Genomic DNA, 17,377 nt, shown 5'->3' on the forward strand with positions numbered 1-17,377 from the left:
GAAAATAATTCTTTGTTGGCACAAACATGGCATGAGGCACCAGAATCTATCCACCATTCTCTTGTATTTCCAACCAAGTTACATTCTGAAAACATTGGACAGAGATCGTCCATTTCTCCTTTGGATTCAGCCAAGTTTGCTTGATCTTTCTTTTTCTTGTCCTTCTTAGGACCCCGGCATTCATTAGCCCTATGACCATGTTTACCACAATTAAAGCAGTTTCCATTGAATTTCTTCTTAGGAGGATTGCTTTTTGGACCAGATGCTTTCTTTCTTTTCTTTAATTTTGTGGAATCTTCTTCAACAAAATTTACTCCAGATATTGCTGAATTACCACGTGACCTCTTTTTTGCAGCCTTATTATCCTCTTCGGTTCTCAACCTTACTATGAGTTCTTCAACAGTCATCTCCTTGCGTTTGTGTTTCAAGTAGTTTTTAAAGTCCTTCCACAATGAAGGTAACTTTTCAATAATTGCAGCCACTTGAAAAGCATCATTCACAATCAATCCTACATTAAAGGTTATGTGAGTATTAAGGGAAAACTTAACATTTCTAACATAGGCATTAAATAAATTTATACCTTCAGCAAGGAGATCATGGATTATGACCTGCAATTCTTGAACTTGGGTGACGACAGTCTTACTGTCTATCATCTTATAATCCAGAAATTTTGCCACAATGAATTTCTTCATTCCGGCATCTTCTGTTTTGTACTTCTTTTCTAAAGCATCCCAGAGTTCTTTTGAGGTTTTGGCATTGCTGTACACATTGTACAGATCATCTTGCAGACCACTCAAAATATAATTTTTACACAAAAAATCTGAGTGTGTCCATGCTTCTGTTACCAAGAATCGTTCATCAGCCGGAGTTTCATCTGACATAACAGGAACATTCTCATTGATGAACTTCTGCAGACTCAACGTAGTGAGATAGAAAAACATCTTTTGCTGCCATCTCTTAAAGTCGACTCCAGAAAACTTTGCAGGTTTCTCAGCCGGTGCTAAGGCAGCATTTGAACGATTATGTGCAACCGTTGTTGTTGCAGCACTTACTGTTCCAGCATTTGTTTGACTTGAATTAGTCTTTTTTTTTCTGTCACAAATGGCAGATAAGTTAAGTATTTGAAATACTAACAGTAAAGAACAAATCTTTACACAAACTGTTTCTGATTTAACGATAAAGTTTTTATGTTCTTTTAATCGTTAATCGAATGAATTTTAAAAATTCAAGCAGAGTAGAAAACCATAAAGGTTTTAATCTCCAGAAACCTCAAATACAGAAACTGTTAAATTTCTTAAGAATGTTAATCTTACAATAACCTGTATTTATAAGGTTAATAAACAGAATCAGAAATAAGATGAAGCAGAAAAAATATAAAATACAAGAATTAATCCGAGTCCACAGAAACTACTGTGTGTCCTTAAGAAATTTAATCCCCTCACTGTACCCAAGGTTATGGATTAATTTCTCCCAAGATAAAACGGATTAAACCTGTTAAAGAAATAGCGGTACCTCAAACTTCTTTAACTTCAACGAACTTAAAACAGCAACAAGTCACACAGACTCAGTCGATCGACACTTTGATTTTTTATTTGAGAGAAAATAAATGCAGAGAAAGAAATTTTTTTTCAGTGTTTTAAAAATCGAAAATTGACTTCCTTTTATAGCCATTTTCAGCAAGGAACATGTTTGCTCAGTGAAATCTGTTCAGACCCATTTTATTCAGAAAGTTGTGTCTTTTGAAAAAATAACAACTTTTCAAAAAATTGTGTCTGTTAGGAAAAATAACGACTTTTTGGAAAGTAACGACTTTTCGGAAAGTAACGACTTTTCGGAAAGAGTAACAACTTTTCAGAATGTTACCGTTACCTGCAAATTTATAAGAGATAATTTTTAACAAGATTTATTTGATTTAACAAAAACTGATTAAATAAATTTTTGTCCAAAAATTTTATCAATCAATCACATCCAAATCCAAAGCCGAGCGACGACGCGAGGGGGCATCTTCTTCTTAGCTCTTTAAGAAGTAATGGAAGTGTTTCCTTCTATAAGGACAACAATTTCCCTTTCTTTTGCCGATATGGGATAAATGACTTTTCATTTGCACTTTGCAAATGACTTTTCATTTTCCTTCCAAAGTAGTTCCCTCACTTTTCATATTCTCTCTTTTCTTTTCCCATTCACACTTGCTAAATCCCAACAAGTTTAATGGTAATCAGTAAAGATTGTGGCAGCAATTTGTCAAAGAATTGATCTGTATTAATTTCTGGATGTTCAGTGTTCCTTTATTGGAACTTCATCTTCCGTCGATGGATCCATTGCTTGTTTACTCTTTGTTTGGATGATTGATATCTTTGAGTTGTACTATTAGGGGTCATTTGGTTGGAAATTAGTTATCCCAGGATTAACTATCATGTCATTAGTTAGGCTGGATAACTTATCGCACCATGTATATGGTAATGCTGTAAATGATGAGATAAGTTATCCCAAACATGTCAACCAAACAAATTTTAACTCAGGACTATTTTCTTATCTTAGGACTATTTATTCTTATTCATCATACCAAATGAGTCCTTAGTTTAAATGCAATATCGTGTCTAAATACCGATTCGATAGGAGTAGGCCGCCCCAACGTGGCAACCTTAAATGTATCACACTCATGTTTCGGGAGTGTAATGAGTAGAATGCATATATCATTCAACTCTAGAAATTAAAATTAGTGATATTCATGATTTAGTTAAATGAGATTAAATAAAATGCAGACTTGATTAGGCTAATGACGAATTTTGGGTATATATTGCTAATGTATGGAAATTTTGAAAAGTCTTCCCTCCCATTTTAATTTTAAATTTTGCCCTATTTCATTATCTTTTCCATCCTCAAACTAGTCATTAATTTCACTCTTAATTTTCAAATATTGGTTAATAGGTGAATTATAGTTAATACTCTAAGAACAATTTCACAGAGACCGATATTTTAAAAATTGTGCGAATAATAATAATAATAATAATTTTATATATACATATATATATATATATATGGCATATATTTTTTTTGGCGTAATACATAAATATGCCCTTTAACTTGGTTCCAAATCACATTTATGCCCTTCAACTTTGAGTGTGCAAAAGTAGACACTTAAACTTGTATGAAGTTGAACAAATAGACACACATGTCCTACATGTCATCCTACATATAATTTTTTGTCCAACGTGGCGTCCTACTAATATTGTGTCATGTAGGACTCACATGTTTATTTAATTAAAAGTTGGATAGTTAAAGAGTCTGTTTGAACATTATCAAAATTGGAGGTCAAAGTTAAAATCTCAAGCCATGTTTAGGATCCAATATATTTATTATGCCATTTTTTTTTTCTGAAAATAAAATTATTCTGAGGATAACAGTTCTGATTCATTGAGACCTTTTCGAACGATTAAGAGATTTATAAGCAGAAGAAATAAAGGCATTTAATGGCTGTATGAACCATACCTCCATTAAACAGATGAGAGACTTCAAAATATATATATATATATATATATATATATATATATAAACGATATATATTACTAATACTTATATAACTGTAAGTATCAAACAACCCTAAAGCTGATGGGGTTAGGGAATATATTGGGAGAGTAGGCGTCAAGTTTAGTGGTCAAGAACACGATTTTAAGAGCATAAAAGTTTACGAGCAAAATTTTCAAAAGATATACAGAAATTTTTAAAAATTTTTGTATTCCATGAAAAACAAGTTGCCAGAAGAGAAACAGGTGAAGCATAAGCATATTATTTTTGGAAGATTTACTAGCGTGCGCGTCCAAGAAATCAAGAATCCCCAATATTGAAGTTATTGCTTTCTAACATTTATCTCTGTTTTTTGGAGATTTTCTTTTTCCATGGGAATGGTAAATGAAGATGATGGTGGTGGTGGTGGGTCGAAAGAGGAGTTGTGCATTATTGATTCTGAATGTGAATGTGTGGATGATGAAGAGAATGAGAATTTTAGAAAGAATCCGTTTATGTGTGAACGTTCTGTTGATCACTACTACTATCTTCTCCCAAGGGCTAAAAGAAGCAAGATTTTCACAAGAAAGAAACTCTCGTAAACGCAAAACAATCGAAGCAGTTGATGAAGACCTTTCCATGGAGAGAAACAAGACTCAAACTCTGTTGGATGAAAAACAGAGTAAATTGGAAGATAGAGAGAAAAAGAGAAGAAAGATTAAGCCAATAATTGATACTCCAGGTTTGCCAAATGAGTTGAAGGAGAAGATTTCAAGAGTGGGTGTTCAGATTTCACAAGTGAAACTTGTAATTCAGAAAGCTCTTTATGGTACAGATTTGAGTTATCAGCATATGCGTCTCTCAATCCCCGTCAACCAAGTGGTGAGTAAGGATTTCTTGACACCACAACAGAAAATGGTATTGGAGACCAGAGATATTGTGTCTAAGAAAAAGAACAAGATTCAGTTCAACTTGATTGAGCCTTCACTTGAACAAACAAAAAAATTCATTTGGCAAAGTGGGACATGAACAAAAGCTCAAATTATGTGTTATTGAATGACTGCATGCAAGTAGAAGAAAGGAACAAACAAGTCTGGAATGGTAGTGCAGTTGTGGTCATTTCATCAACATTTGGCTCTTGTTTTGGTTCCACCATAACTTAGATGTTCATTTTCATGTACAACTATTTAGTGCAGTTTGCCAGATTTTGTTTAGAATTAGTAAATTTTTTGTTTATTTTTATACTAGCTCTTTTGAAATAAGATTCTTGATTGACTTTACTTTTAGTTGGTACTTCACCTTTCTATTTTGTACTCTAAAACTAGAAAGATGATGCTTGGGCAGAGCACTGTCCGACTCGTTATCCATTTTCAGTTGGTAAAAATACCACCATTTCTTGTTTTGAGCTGAGCCATCCATATCATTTGTCAATACTGATTACCTTAAAATTGTTCTCCTGGTTACCTTTTTCTTCTTCCAAGGTTGTTCTTGTTGCACCTGATGTTGTTTACATCCCAAGGAAATCAAGAAACGACAATGACACTTCCTTTTCAGTTTTGAAGTGATGTAGTCTCATAATATCGCCCTTGATCAACAAAATGAAATGACATCACTTCGCTGGCCATACAAGCTCCAATTTGCGCCAACATGAGAAACAAACTCTGCTTTTTCACAGTTGACTTGGTTCGTTCTCCTCGGTCCAAGAAAGCCTCTTTTGAGGTTCCGCGCTACCAAGATCACTGTAAAAAATAACATCTATGACTTCACTAAATCCTGTATATATGGGTACTTCTGTAGTTCCTCTAGTGGTTTACATGCTTTCATCTTCAGCATTGTGTAGGGCACTCTCAAAAGTAAAAATCTTAACTGTCCACGCCAATATTATCGGGCAATGCATCTAAGAAATACACATCATTTTCAGTGAGATCCTGACCACTGATAGAAACATCCTTTGTACCAGAACTCAGGATCTGTTTGCTAAGCTCCATTTTATATTGCTTTCAAAATCTTATGTTCACTGAATCTATCAACATTGAAAGTAGCACCAATAAAGGAATATGCAGTCGTAAAGATACTCAAAACTTCCAAGAACTAGTCCAAATTAATCTCAATGCTTCTCGATATACTGAACTGGTTCCTTGATACTAATGTTCTCCCTTGACTCGCATACATATAGAAGTCTGGCAACTTGTGAATGTTTATTACAAGGATAATTTGCTTGAATATTGTTGTTGCAAGAGAATATAACTGTAATATGGTTGTGATCTCTGTTTTTGTAGCTATTATGTTATGTTGCCGACCATATATTTCATCTTTTGAGGACGGTAGAAAGAAGGGAATGACTGTGTTATGTTTTTGGATCAGTTCGTCTTGGCTATTACCCTAAATCATTCTCCCGCATTCTTTTGATGAATTAATGGTAAAATAAAATGTTCACAAGTGTAGTATTCCCCTGTCCACTAGCAAATTAACCAAATGTATGAACTAGCACCATACATTTCATTAAAGATTTCTCCCAAACTTTGATCCTTAGCTACAACTTCTTTTTCACTTGTCATATAATCTCAAACCAACATGTCGCGGACCGACTTACTTGTCACATAGCTATATTGAAGCTCATGCAAGTAAGTACATCAACTCCTTAGGCATCATGGATTGATCAATAGCCCTAGATTTATCCTCTCTCGTTCTGACTCACCAAAAATCAGTTTTGTTCGGAGATTCAAAGAGCAGTCAATACTGCCAAAACAGTCCGGAGGATTATCAAACACATGGACTTCAGGATCAAAATATAGCTAATGATAATTTTGTTACATGATTATACATTATCTATACAGTATCAGTATTAATTAACATATATATAATAATATAAATGACCATTTTGATGAACTCTTTTTTTTTATGGTACTAAGTAACCGTATCTACTTTTGTGAAATTTTAAAATTGAATTCCAAAAATTCAAAATCTACTGAAAACTTGTTTTTGGATCAGGATATAGTTATTGTTGTTTTTTTAAAAATTATAAAACTTAGGATAATGCATAAGTATCTGAATTATATATGAGCGAAATTTCAAAGATGCACTTTAACTTAATCACAATTCTATTACCTCCAAAACTTTAAAATGAAATAACTATACCGAAAAGCTAGTGTGACATAGAGGATTGAAGGCAAGTAATGAGTTGGATACGTGTCCTTTTTTAATTGTTAACTTTATAATTATCTAGTACACATAATTATTGATATTAAAACTCATATATAATTTTAATTATTTTTATTTCTTTCTATGAAAAATATTTATTTTAATTTCTTCCTCACTTTAAACTTTTTGTTTTTTTTTTCTTTCATTAATTTTTGTCTTTTCACTTTTAATTATTTTTTGAAAATGTATGTGATATATATATATATATATACAATTTATTTTTATGTTTTATTGATTTTCTTCACTTATTTTTATATCTATTCTAAATTAATTTATTTTAAATACAAGACATTTGGAATTAAATTTGAAATCAAATAAAAGAAAACACAAAAAAATAATAAGGTAAATAAAATCAAGAGAAAATGATCAAATGACCCTCCAATCTATAACTGAATTTTCAACTACACACCTAGGGTCGTATTACCTCCCTAAGCTATTTTAAAGCGGAATATAAACAACCCTAAAACTACACAACCACATTCTTTCCTTGTAGTGTGCACCACGCGCCAATTATCAAATATCACATATATATTTTTTTTAAAAACGTTTTTATATTTTTTTTTTCTTCTTCATCTTCTCCACTCTTTTCTTTCCGTTGTAACTCTCCAAAACCTCTATCTCTCTCCACCCCTCTCTAATCACTCCCCAAAACCCCTCTAATCACTCTCCACCTCCACTCCCACCTTCTATAACCCACATATTAAGTATCAATATTCATCAGCAACACCACAACAACTACATTATTAGCTATTTAAACCTTTCTTTTCACCTCTTTCACTCAAATTTAACAATTGTAATATCAATTTTAAGCTTGAAGTTTTGGCTAATAGTCTTATAATTGAGTATGAGTACGCCATTTTAATCTATTTAATTAGAGGAGAATTTATGCTTTCCACCCTTTAAGAAATTACTGAATTATCGGGTTGAGTAGAATCAACGAATTGTTGCTGCTCAACTTTGTGAAATTTTTATTATGTAGTTTAGGCTCTTCATTGGACGTTAGTTACACTTTGTTTGGACCATTGTTACCCATTGTTTCATAATGTATTGTATTGTATTGTACTATATTGTACTGTATTGTATGGTAGATACAATGTTTGGCTAGATTGTATTGTTTGTTGTTGTTTACTAACATTTTAATTGTTTGGTTTGATTGTATCGTACTGTATTGTAATTTATAAATTTATTTTAATATCCTTAATTATTCTAGGGTAGGAGGTTTGACTAGATTTAAATAATTAAGGTAAAAGGTAAAATAAAATTTTAAAATATTATGTAAAGATATAATTGAAAAAAGAAATTAAGTAACAATGGGAACATTCCAAATTGGTTGTTCCATAAAATAGGGTTTCCATTGTTACGTAACAACGAAATTTAACAATACAGTACAATACATTTTAAGTAACAATCAAAACAAACATTGTAGGTATAGTAACAATACAATACAATAGAATGGATAATAATGATCCAAACAAAGTGTAATAGAGACAAAAAATAAGATTTGAAGGTTGATAAATTTTACAGCAAGAAAATTAATGACTTTAATTTATTTTTTTACTACATAAATAATTGTTTTAATGATTATTTGGTGATATTTGATGGTTAATGGTTGTGAGTATTAGTGAGACAAGTTATGAAAAAGTATTTGATGAGATGTATGGGTGAGGAGAGGGGCTGCCACAGTGGTTCAACAATGGTGATGGAAATGTATAGATAAGGAGGGTGTTGAATGATGAGAGAGAGAGAAGAGGAAAAAGAAATGAAAAATGTAAAGAAAATAAAATTAAAAGCAAAAGTTGAAAAGTGATATTTAACAAAAAGATAAAATATTTTTGAAATATTTTTTGATCCGTTCTTTGTTTCTCACGTGCCTTTAAGAGAGTGAACACACTCTCTGCCATGTGCAACATTTAGAGGTGCATTTATTTCTCGCTTTAAATAGTTTAATGGGGTAATAAGACACCTATAAAATATAAGTATGTAGTAGAGAATTTGAATATAGATTCGAGGGGCATTTGACCATTTTCTCTAAAATCAAAAAAAAAAAAAGAGAAAAACAATGAATGAAGGGGGGAAAATTCAAATAAAAGGTTAAAAAAATCATAAGAATATGCTTAATTTAAATACAAAATATAGAAAATAAGAAGTTTTTAATATATATATATATATATATATATATACATAGTTACGCTATAATGAGTTGTGTGGTTTAACGGATGGAATAAATAATGTTATCTTGTAAATTGTGGGATATTTTATCAGATTAGTCATTTCACCATATATATGAATTAATTTTATGTCATCTTTGAAGTATAAATAATAGAATATATAATTCAACACTAACTAATTCTCATAGTAAAATTCACTTTTTAAAAAAAAAAAAAACATAAAAACATGGCTTATATCAAGTTCAAAAAACTAGCAAAGATATTTATAAGTTTGACATAAAATTAATTTTTATAGTGAACTAATTAATACATTATCTAAAATCACACATGATATTTTAATAACAAAAATACTAATATCACAATTATTAGTTATTATAATTTGTTAAATTATGCAATTATTTATGAAGTTTCATCAGTGAAAAGATAAATAATAACAAAGATAATGACTAACTATTCTTTTTATATAGTTTTTTACACTTTACGAACAATCTTTTCATAAAATTTTCATGTTAGATGACCAAAAGGATAAATAAGAATTTGTTGGGAACATAAACATATGAATCATTTTCTTTTATGAAATATAAAACTTTGGAGTACGTTTTAGGGATAATGTATAAGTAGAGTTGTCAAGAAGGGCAGTGCTTCCACCCGGCTCAAGTCTCGCGAGCCAAGAAGTTTGATGGGCTAGGACAGATCGACCCGTCATTTGAAAGAGCTTGATAATGCTCAGCTCAACCCAAACCTAGAAGGATTTTGGACTGCGGCGGGCTAGCCTTTCTTTTTTACTTTTTTCCTTTTTTTCAAACTTAAAAGTCAATAACATGAAGAAAATGAGAAGACTTCAAATCAAATATGACAAATAATTTTATTGTTTCAATAAACTAGCAAAAAATCTAGTGTAATTAGCATGTATCTAGGATACCAGATACGAGAGTGATGCATCCATTTGGATAGCGAGATAAGAGAGTGTAGAGATGGGAGAGAGGCGAGGGCACGAAATTTGTGTATGTATTCTAGATACATGCGAATCAATTTGGATAGAATGTATCTAGAACAAATTACACCTAATTTTGACTCCACATATTCCAAGATACACGTATCTGGACGCACCAAATTCTAATAAGATTTGTAATATTACATAGCGTACATCTTAAATTAGCCTTAAATAAATAGTTTTGGCCCATGAATCGACCTCGACAGCCCCGTCAAGCCTCAAGGTGGGCTTGAAAAACCCATCACGTTCCTACCCCAATAACAGTTTGGATCGGCCGGGCCCAATGGGTTAAGCCTATTTTCACGGCTCTATGTATAAATCCCCTCAAAAGTAGATCGAGATCTCAACTACAAATCTTAACTTAATTAGAGTCATATTACCCCCCCCTCCACCCCCCCACCCCCTCCGAACTCATTTTTCCATATTTTCATGCACTATTTTGTGCTAAGTGACACCTTCAACCAGATAAATTGATTGTGTTTGTATACAACACATCTAACATATATATGTATTATAACTATTTTTAAAAATACATTATGTTGTTTGGTAAGAAGTTGAAACATTTTATTATAAGTGTATTAAAATGTGTGATAAATGTATAATCCATCAATAAAACTTGTATTATATGTGAATAATAAATTATTTTTTTATAATATGAATTAAAAGTGTATTATAAATGTATTAAAAGTGATAAAGTGAAAAAATATGTTATTGCTATAGATGGTAAATATTTTTTATTTATAGTATATTTATGTAAGTTTCCCATATTAGTATTAATGAATCATTGGTGATGGTTGTTGCAGAAGATGGATAATGTCATACGTCATATACTATTAGAAATATTCTAAATATGTACAATAGACATCACGATGGTGCATACTAAGGTAATACGACCAAAATAATATATTTTAGTTTTGACTTATGATATTAGCAAGTAAATGTTTATCATATGTAGAGGATGTCGGTGTTCGCTTTTAGTAGCTAATCTTCTTCATTCCCAAAACCATAGCATAGGAAGTTGTTGGGGGTTCCTGAGTGTATAGTGTTAGTAAATGCACAAAGTCAGAGTTGTCAATTATGAAAGTGATACTGTTTGAAAAATGACATATGGGATAAAATATTACCTGCAAAGCTAAATAACAAAGTTGAAGAAAAAAACGGTGTTGCAATTGCTAAATATGTACCCACAATAGATAGTTTAACACTCTGATTCAAAGTTGTTATATTCATATCACCATCAGCCTATATATGTTCTTGATTTCTTCCTCTTTTTTAAAATTTTCTATGAAGTAATGATTTCATTAATGGCATGGAAGGTGCAGGAATTTACATATGTTCTTGATTTATTTCAAGGGACATAGTTGATTTCTCTCTATCTCCTGGGATTGGACTTCACAAATGTTACAGACTGTGAATTGATATGTCAATTGCACTTGCTTTGATTGATGAACCAGGTAGTTATTTGCTTCGATTGGAACCTTGTTTCTTCGATAAGTTTTGTCTTATCCACTTCCTGCAACAATTTCTCGTTCTCATAAGAGAAATCTTGACTATATAAATGATGATAACATACACTTGTAAAAAATAAAGTATACTTGCAAAATAACAAAGTTTGTTAATTCATAATATACGTATATAGATACTAGTTTTCGAACACGTGCGTTGCACGTGTATATCGTGCTAATTAGTATAAATACTTCTAATATATAAGCGTACGATGTGTAAAATTCAAGCTTGAATCAATGAACAGTGATTATGACACATCATACAAAAATATTATTATCAAGTGATTTCAAATGTAACACGATAACGACTTCAAATATACAATTCTTATAATATATCAATTATTCAACTTGTTAAGAGTACTTTTTTTTAATACGTCACAACACATAATTTAAATGTCAGCAATATAGTTGCAAAATATTTAATGCCTTAAAGTTTTCGTCCTCTTTTAAAGGAATAGTAGTCTCCACTTTTTTTTTTAAATATAAGTTTGTTTATACCATAAGGTAAAAGAGATGTTTAAGAAATTTATGATTGGTCAGTGTATGCATGTATAGTGGCAAAATCAATCTCTCTAATAAGATGGCTACTGATGAAATGTGTACCAACTTGAAAACGAGGATTAACTTGCTTCTTTTCAGGCATTGAATCACCATAAAATCCTTCCATTCCTATCTCTAATAAGTGCGTTTTGTCCAGTGATTTCACATGACTTGCCATCTCCTGAACCTATCCCTGCAAAAATCACATCTCTATCATATAATATTATTAAAAAAACAATATAATTAAGAATATAACATATGATAGATTTGTGTCTATTTTTACTCACATTAACTGTTTTTCCAGAATAATCAGCATTGCAGGAGACTCATTGATAAGTTAGTAAAAGTATTACTCCCTCTAAATAAGTTCAGATTCCATTTTTTATATAATTAGACATCAATTCAAGATTTTATAAAGCAAAAGTAGTTTCATGTAATAAAAAAAAAGAATAAAAGTACTACTCCACCTTATTGAAGTTCAGTTTCTACTGCTCATACAATTAGAAATATAGTGATAATAGAGTTTAAATATATAAGAAATATTGGGAGAGGTGAAAAAACTTATAACTGATTTGAATATAATATTTAATGTAAAATTATGTTTTTTTTTTGGATTCTTAAATATAATTCATAAATAAAAGAAAATGAAAAGGTTTTTACCTAATGACATTATACCATTGTTTAATGAGGAATTATATCTTCTTTGGTTTATTAATGTTGCTGAAGAGAATAGGAACGAATTTTGATGAGTGGTGCGATAATATGCTATTGTTTAATTATCTAATTATTAATTAAATATAATGGGAAAAGGCAAATTTGAAAAGAAATCAATTGTGATCTTTCAACTTTTGAGATGTTACTCACAGACTTTTGAATTTCTTATTATATAAAATGAAAAGAATTAGTGAAAAGCATAACTAAATGTTGAAAAATCAGTTTTCTTTCTTTTACCTTAAAAATGGTGATACAATCATTTAATTTTACAAGGGCATTTTGGTATTTCAACTTTTCATTTGTAATGTTCCCACTTATAATATTATATGATGATCAATTAATTAGGTGAACTCCCACTTGGATAAGGCCACATTTTGAGTGTTGCTCATATCAATTCTTCAAAACAGTAATCGTATTAGCAGGTAAATTTCCTTCATTCTCCATCTACTCCTCAAAAACTTTTTTCCTATATTCAATTATTTATCCAAATCTCAGTTGGTAGCTATGATATCCAAAGTTAATTACTTCTTGCTAATTAAGATGCATTATATTACAATAGTTGTATTACCAGATAATTTTCCTTCATTTTCTTGCTACTACTTGCTGCATTGGACACTAAATTGAGCAAAAAAGAGCTCATAAAACAAAAGTTATTTATCTATTTGTTAGAGAGACCCATATCAAACACGTGATTTGCTTTCATTATCAGCCAAAACAACCACAACATTTCTCTTGTTCGCATTCTCCTTCATTCAATTGAGGAGGCAATAACTTCATTTGTCCAAGAGGCATACTCGAGCATAGGCACTCTGATGCTCAAGCAAATTTATTTTTGAAAATAAAACACCTTTAAAGATGAAAATATATATTTAATTTGTTCTTTCTCCGAAGTCCCTTTAGATTTATTATTGCTCCAGTTCTTTCATTTTCTAAGTTATTTACACAAATTCAATACATCCTTAGTCAAATTTGAAAGAGTGAAGACCCAAGAAAATTTCCAAATGCACTACACTACATACACACAGCCAAACACATATACAATGTACCTCCATGTTGTCTTAGTTCGTGAATTTCCATTATTAATAAGTAAACACAAGGTGTTAACAGTTAAGTTGATAGTTTTATAAAAAGTAGTATCACTTGTACTATAGCGTTTAACTTATCTCATTAATGCTGTCTTTTGACTTCAGTAAAATACATGTATCAATTTAGATCTAACTCTTTATTTTATGTATTAGATTTAACTCTACAACTTTCAATTTCCTTCACTATATTATCTCTCTCTCTACAACTCTTATTCTCCTTTGCTTCTTTGAGGTGTCATCGGGCTTTGGGTGAGTTTCTCAACAGTCCTCCTCTCATTCTTATTCACTCTTTAGTGTTAAATGTTGTAGTTATTCAGTCAAAATTGTCCAATTTACTTATGGATGTTCTTCTGCAGCTATATACATAATACAAGTTAAGAAAAGGTAAGATTATTAGGTTCTTCTCTTTTAAATTTTTCTATTTTTCTTTCTATAGAGTTTGTTTAACGTTCACTTCTTTGTGTTGCGATATAACTTTTCTTTTAGTTATCCCTTATCTTACTAGTGGACCAAACAATTGAAGAGTCTCGAAATGTACATAGGAACCTTTTAGGAGTTTAAGAAATGAACAAAGATACAGATGTATAGATCTTTGAGTAGCTCGTTAACTCCTCAATTTCCGAGAGAACTGCAAAGGTTTCTTTTCATATCTATGGTCATGTAAGTTCCCCTATTGTGAATTATTTTGTCAGTCCTCTGTTTTTTCTTCCTGTTCTCATTTCTTCTAAAAGAGTTTTTAGATTTTATTATGCGCTCATCTTTCTAAACTTTGATAATATTTTGAGAACTGATTTCCCCAATATCTGAGCTGCCAAACTATTTTTTGTTTAATATGAGTGGAGCTACATATAATTACAAGGACAAATACTCATCAAATTATTTTTTTTTTTAAAAAAAGAATTAAATTCCATCCAGCCAAGATCCGACTAAACAAACAATAATGACATAAACAAAGAATTTGAGGGAAGAAANAAATTCCATCCAGCCAAGATCCGACTAAACAAACAATAATGACATAAACAAAGAATTTGAGGGCCGCCATTTTAGAAAAAATGGAATACCAAAACTGAAACAACCAAGCAGAGAAGTAAAAGATTAGTAGATGTAAAATCGTGGGTAAAAGTTAACTGAAATTGCAAAACTCAGAGAAAGTTCGTAGATTGAAAATCTGGAAGAGAGTGTGTTTTCTATTATAAAAAATATGGTAGAATGTTCAGAAAAATATTGAGATAGTTTGAAGTTTGAAACTTAATTCTTTATTTGCAACGTCATACCGTGTAGTCAGAACCTTATATTTCACCTCGTCAAGGTAGAAATAAGGTCTACGTACGCTCTACCCTCTTAGAGCCCATTTATGAGACGACACTGATTTTGTTGTTTTGCAACAAAAACATACATGAATGCAGTAAAGTTAAACAGAAAAACAACGTGTAAATAGGCTTTCATTGCGGTGTGAAATCACAAACTTGGAAATACATTAACCAAAGAGAAAAGGAAGGCTAGAGTTTTATAGTATCACAAACACACACCAGAGATAAGGATTTCCCTGATTACAATTTATATGAATGTCATCAACATTGCTCATATTAAAATGTCGAAAGCCCAAGTCTCTTTTTTGATCTCGTGTACAATTTTGATAGAAATTATGTATGTGAGTTGAGTTGTTGCAAGGAGTAGAAATAACAACGATTAAAAAAATTACAGTACAAACTTGTGCTTAATTGTGAGGACTTGACGTTCCTTCTCCATTATCCTTCGACAAAGTCGTGTATTTAAAGAGTTGAAGTTGGAAAGTGACACTCTTTTTTTGTCTTATGGGAGTTATAAGAATGACAAAATGTTAGAGGTGGAAACGTGTCATCCAACAGACTTTTAGATGATGATTATATCTTTCCATTTGAGGTTTTACATTTATCATGCCCATGCATAGTTTGAGACTACGAACAAACAATATTTAATGACCACTTCATATTAACATAGTATCTATGCTCATGACTGATGACTTACTTGAAACTTATGATATACAAAATAAAATATTTCTCAAATTTTAAATTTCACAATGCTGCAATGAAGCTTCTTTTGAACACTAAAAACATCCTAATTATAGTTAGAAAACAATTAAATTGCACTCCAACTGCCAATTGAAATACTACTTCATAGAAGACACAAGTTCACACATATAGTTACATATCTTTTAACAACTATAGGTTCAAAGCAATCCTGCAGTGTAACACTTCAAGATATTATATATCAGCTGAAAAATAGAGCCCTATCAAAAAATAAAAAGGTTTATATTATTTCATGGTATCAAGTTCCAAATATGAAAAAGGTATCAAGTGGCACGCTTCTAAGTTAATCTTCAAAGATTTAAAACACATAAAAAAAACAAAACAAAGAAAAAAGGATCAAATTTTACCTCATACCTTTATATGTTGTTAGGAACCAGGCAAGTACCAAACTTTGTCAACAATCTACAAAATTTGCATAGTTGTAAGTATAAACCTGCAAAGAGAATGGAAAACACGAAAAGAAATTGAAAAGACAAAAGCGCAAGAGGATAAAGAAACAATTCTTGTTCTAGAAGTCCACACAATTTTGATAGAAACTCGAAAAATGAAGCAATATTACTTGCTAGAAAATCTAAAATAGAGTACCATCTACTATAACAAAAAACAACTAACTTTCTACTTACCCTATTATTTTATATCTCAAAAGAGATTCCTCTTTATGATGACTGTAACATGCAAATAGTAAACTGTTCCAAATACTTTTTGAAGTCGTAAAATAGAAAGAAAGAGAACGAAAATTAGACTAACTTGAAAATGGTAAGCAGTGATGCGGAGAATTGTTGAAGCTTGTTCCAGAAAAGTTGGGAATTTTGAACAATTTCTTGGTACTCAGCTTCCGACTTAGGGTGAGAGAGCGACTGAAACTGTGATTTATTTAAATTTTTCAGAAAAATAAACAGACAAAAAAAGGAAAACGTGAACAACTTTTCGACCAAGCTTCTTCTATACTAATTTGGAGGAAGAAATGCATCAATTTTGCAGAGAAAAGAGAGAGAAGTATAAGGAATAGAAGCCCTTAAAGAAATTTGGGAATTGTAAGTGAAGAGAAAAGAGAGAGGAGTATAAGGAAGAGAAGCCTAAAGAAATTTGGGGACTGTAAGTGAAAATCAGTTGTCTCCCACAAAGGTAAGATAATATTATGTGTCTGTTAAAGAAAGGCAAATTGGAGGATATTGCATACACGTGGCATTGAATTCAAAATAAGCCCAAGTTTATTGTACAATTTTTACTAATTTTAGTACAACTGCTAATTTTAGTACTCTTCATCTTTTGATTTTCGATTTAATTAATAAGAAAATATTCATATAATTAGATGTACACAATGTTAATAAAATAAAAGTAGTAGCATGAATAGATGTGCAATACAAATCTCCAAATTTCTATATTAATTAATTTTATTTAAGACAAAATTACTTAAATTCATTCCAAAGACTTATATTATAAATTAAGGAACCATTATTAATTATTCGTTTTTATCACAATCAAATATAAAATTGAAAGGTAACACTAATTTATGGAAAGAACAAAAATGTATCGCAATAGAAAAGCTTGTTTGTTATGCTTATGACTAAAAGTACTAAATTTAGAAAATAGTATT

At 30.9% G+C, this 17,377-nt stretch overlaps 1 pseudogene; it reads left to right on the plus strand.

Moving 5' to 3' along the window:
* Positions 1-4,662, plus strand: part of LOC107009888 — a 9,339-nt pseudogene extending 4,677 nt beyond the window's left edge.
* Positions 4,663-17,377: the final 12,715 nt, after the last annotated feature.

Source organism: Solanum pennellii, chromosome 2 (genome assembly GCF_001406875.1).
Source record: "Solanum pennellii chromosome 2, SPENNV200".
Taxonomy (NCBI): domain Eukaryota; kingdom Viridiplantae; phylum Streptophyta; class Magnoliopsida; order Solanales; family Solanaceae; genus Solanum; species Solanum pennellii.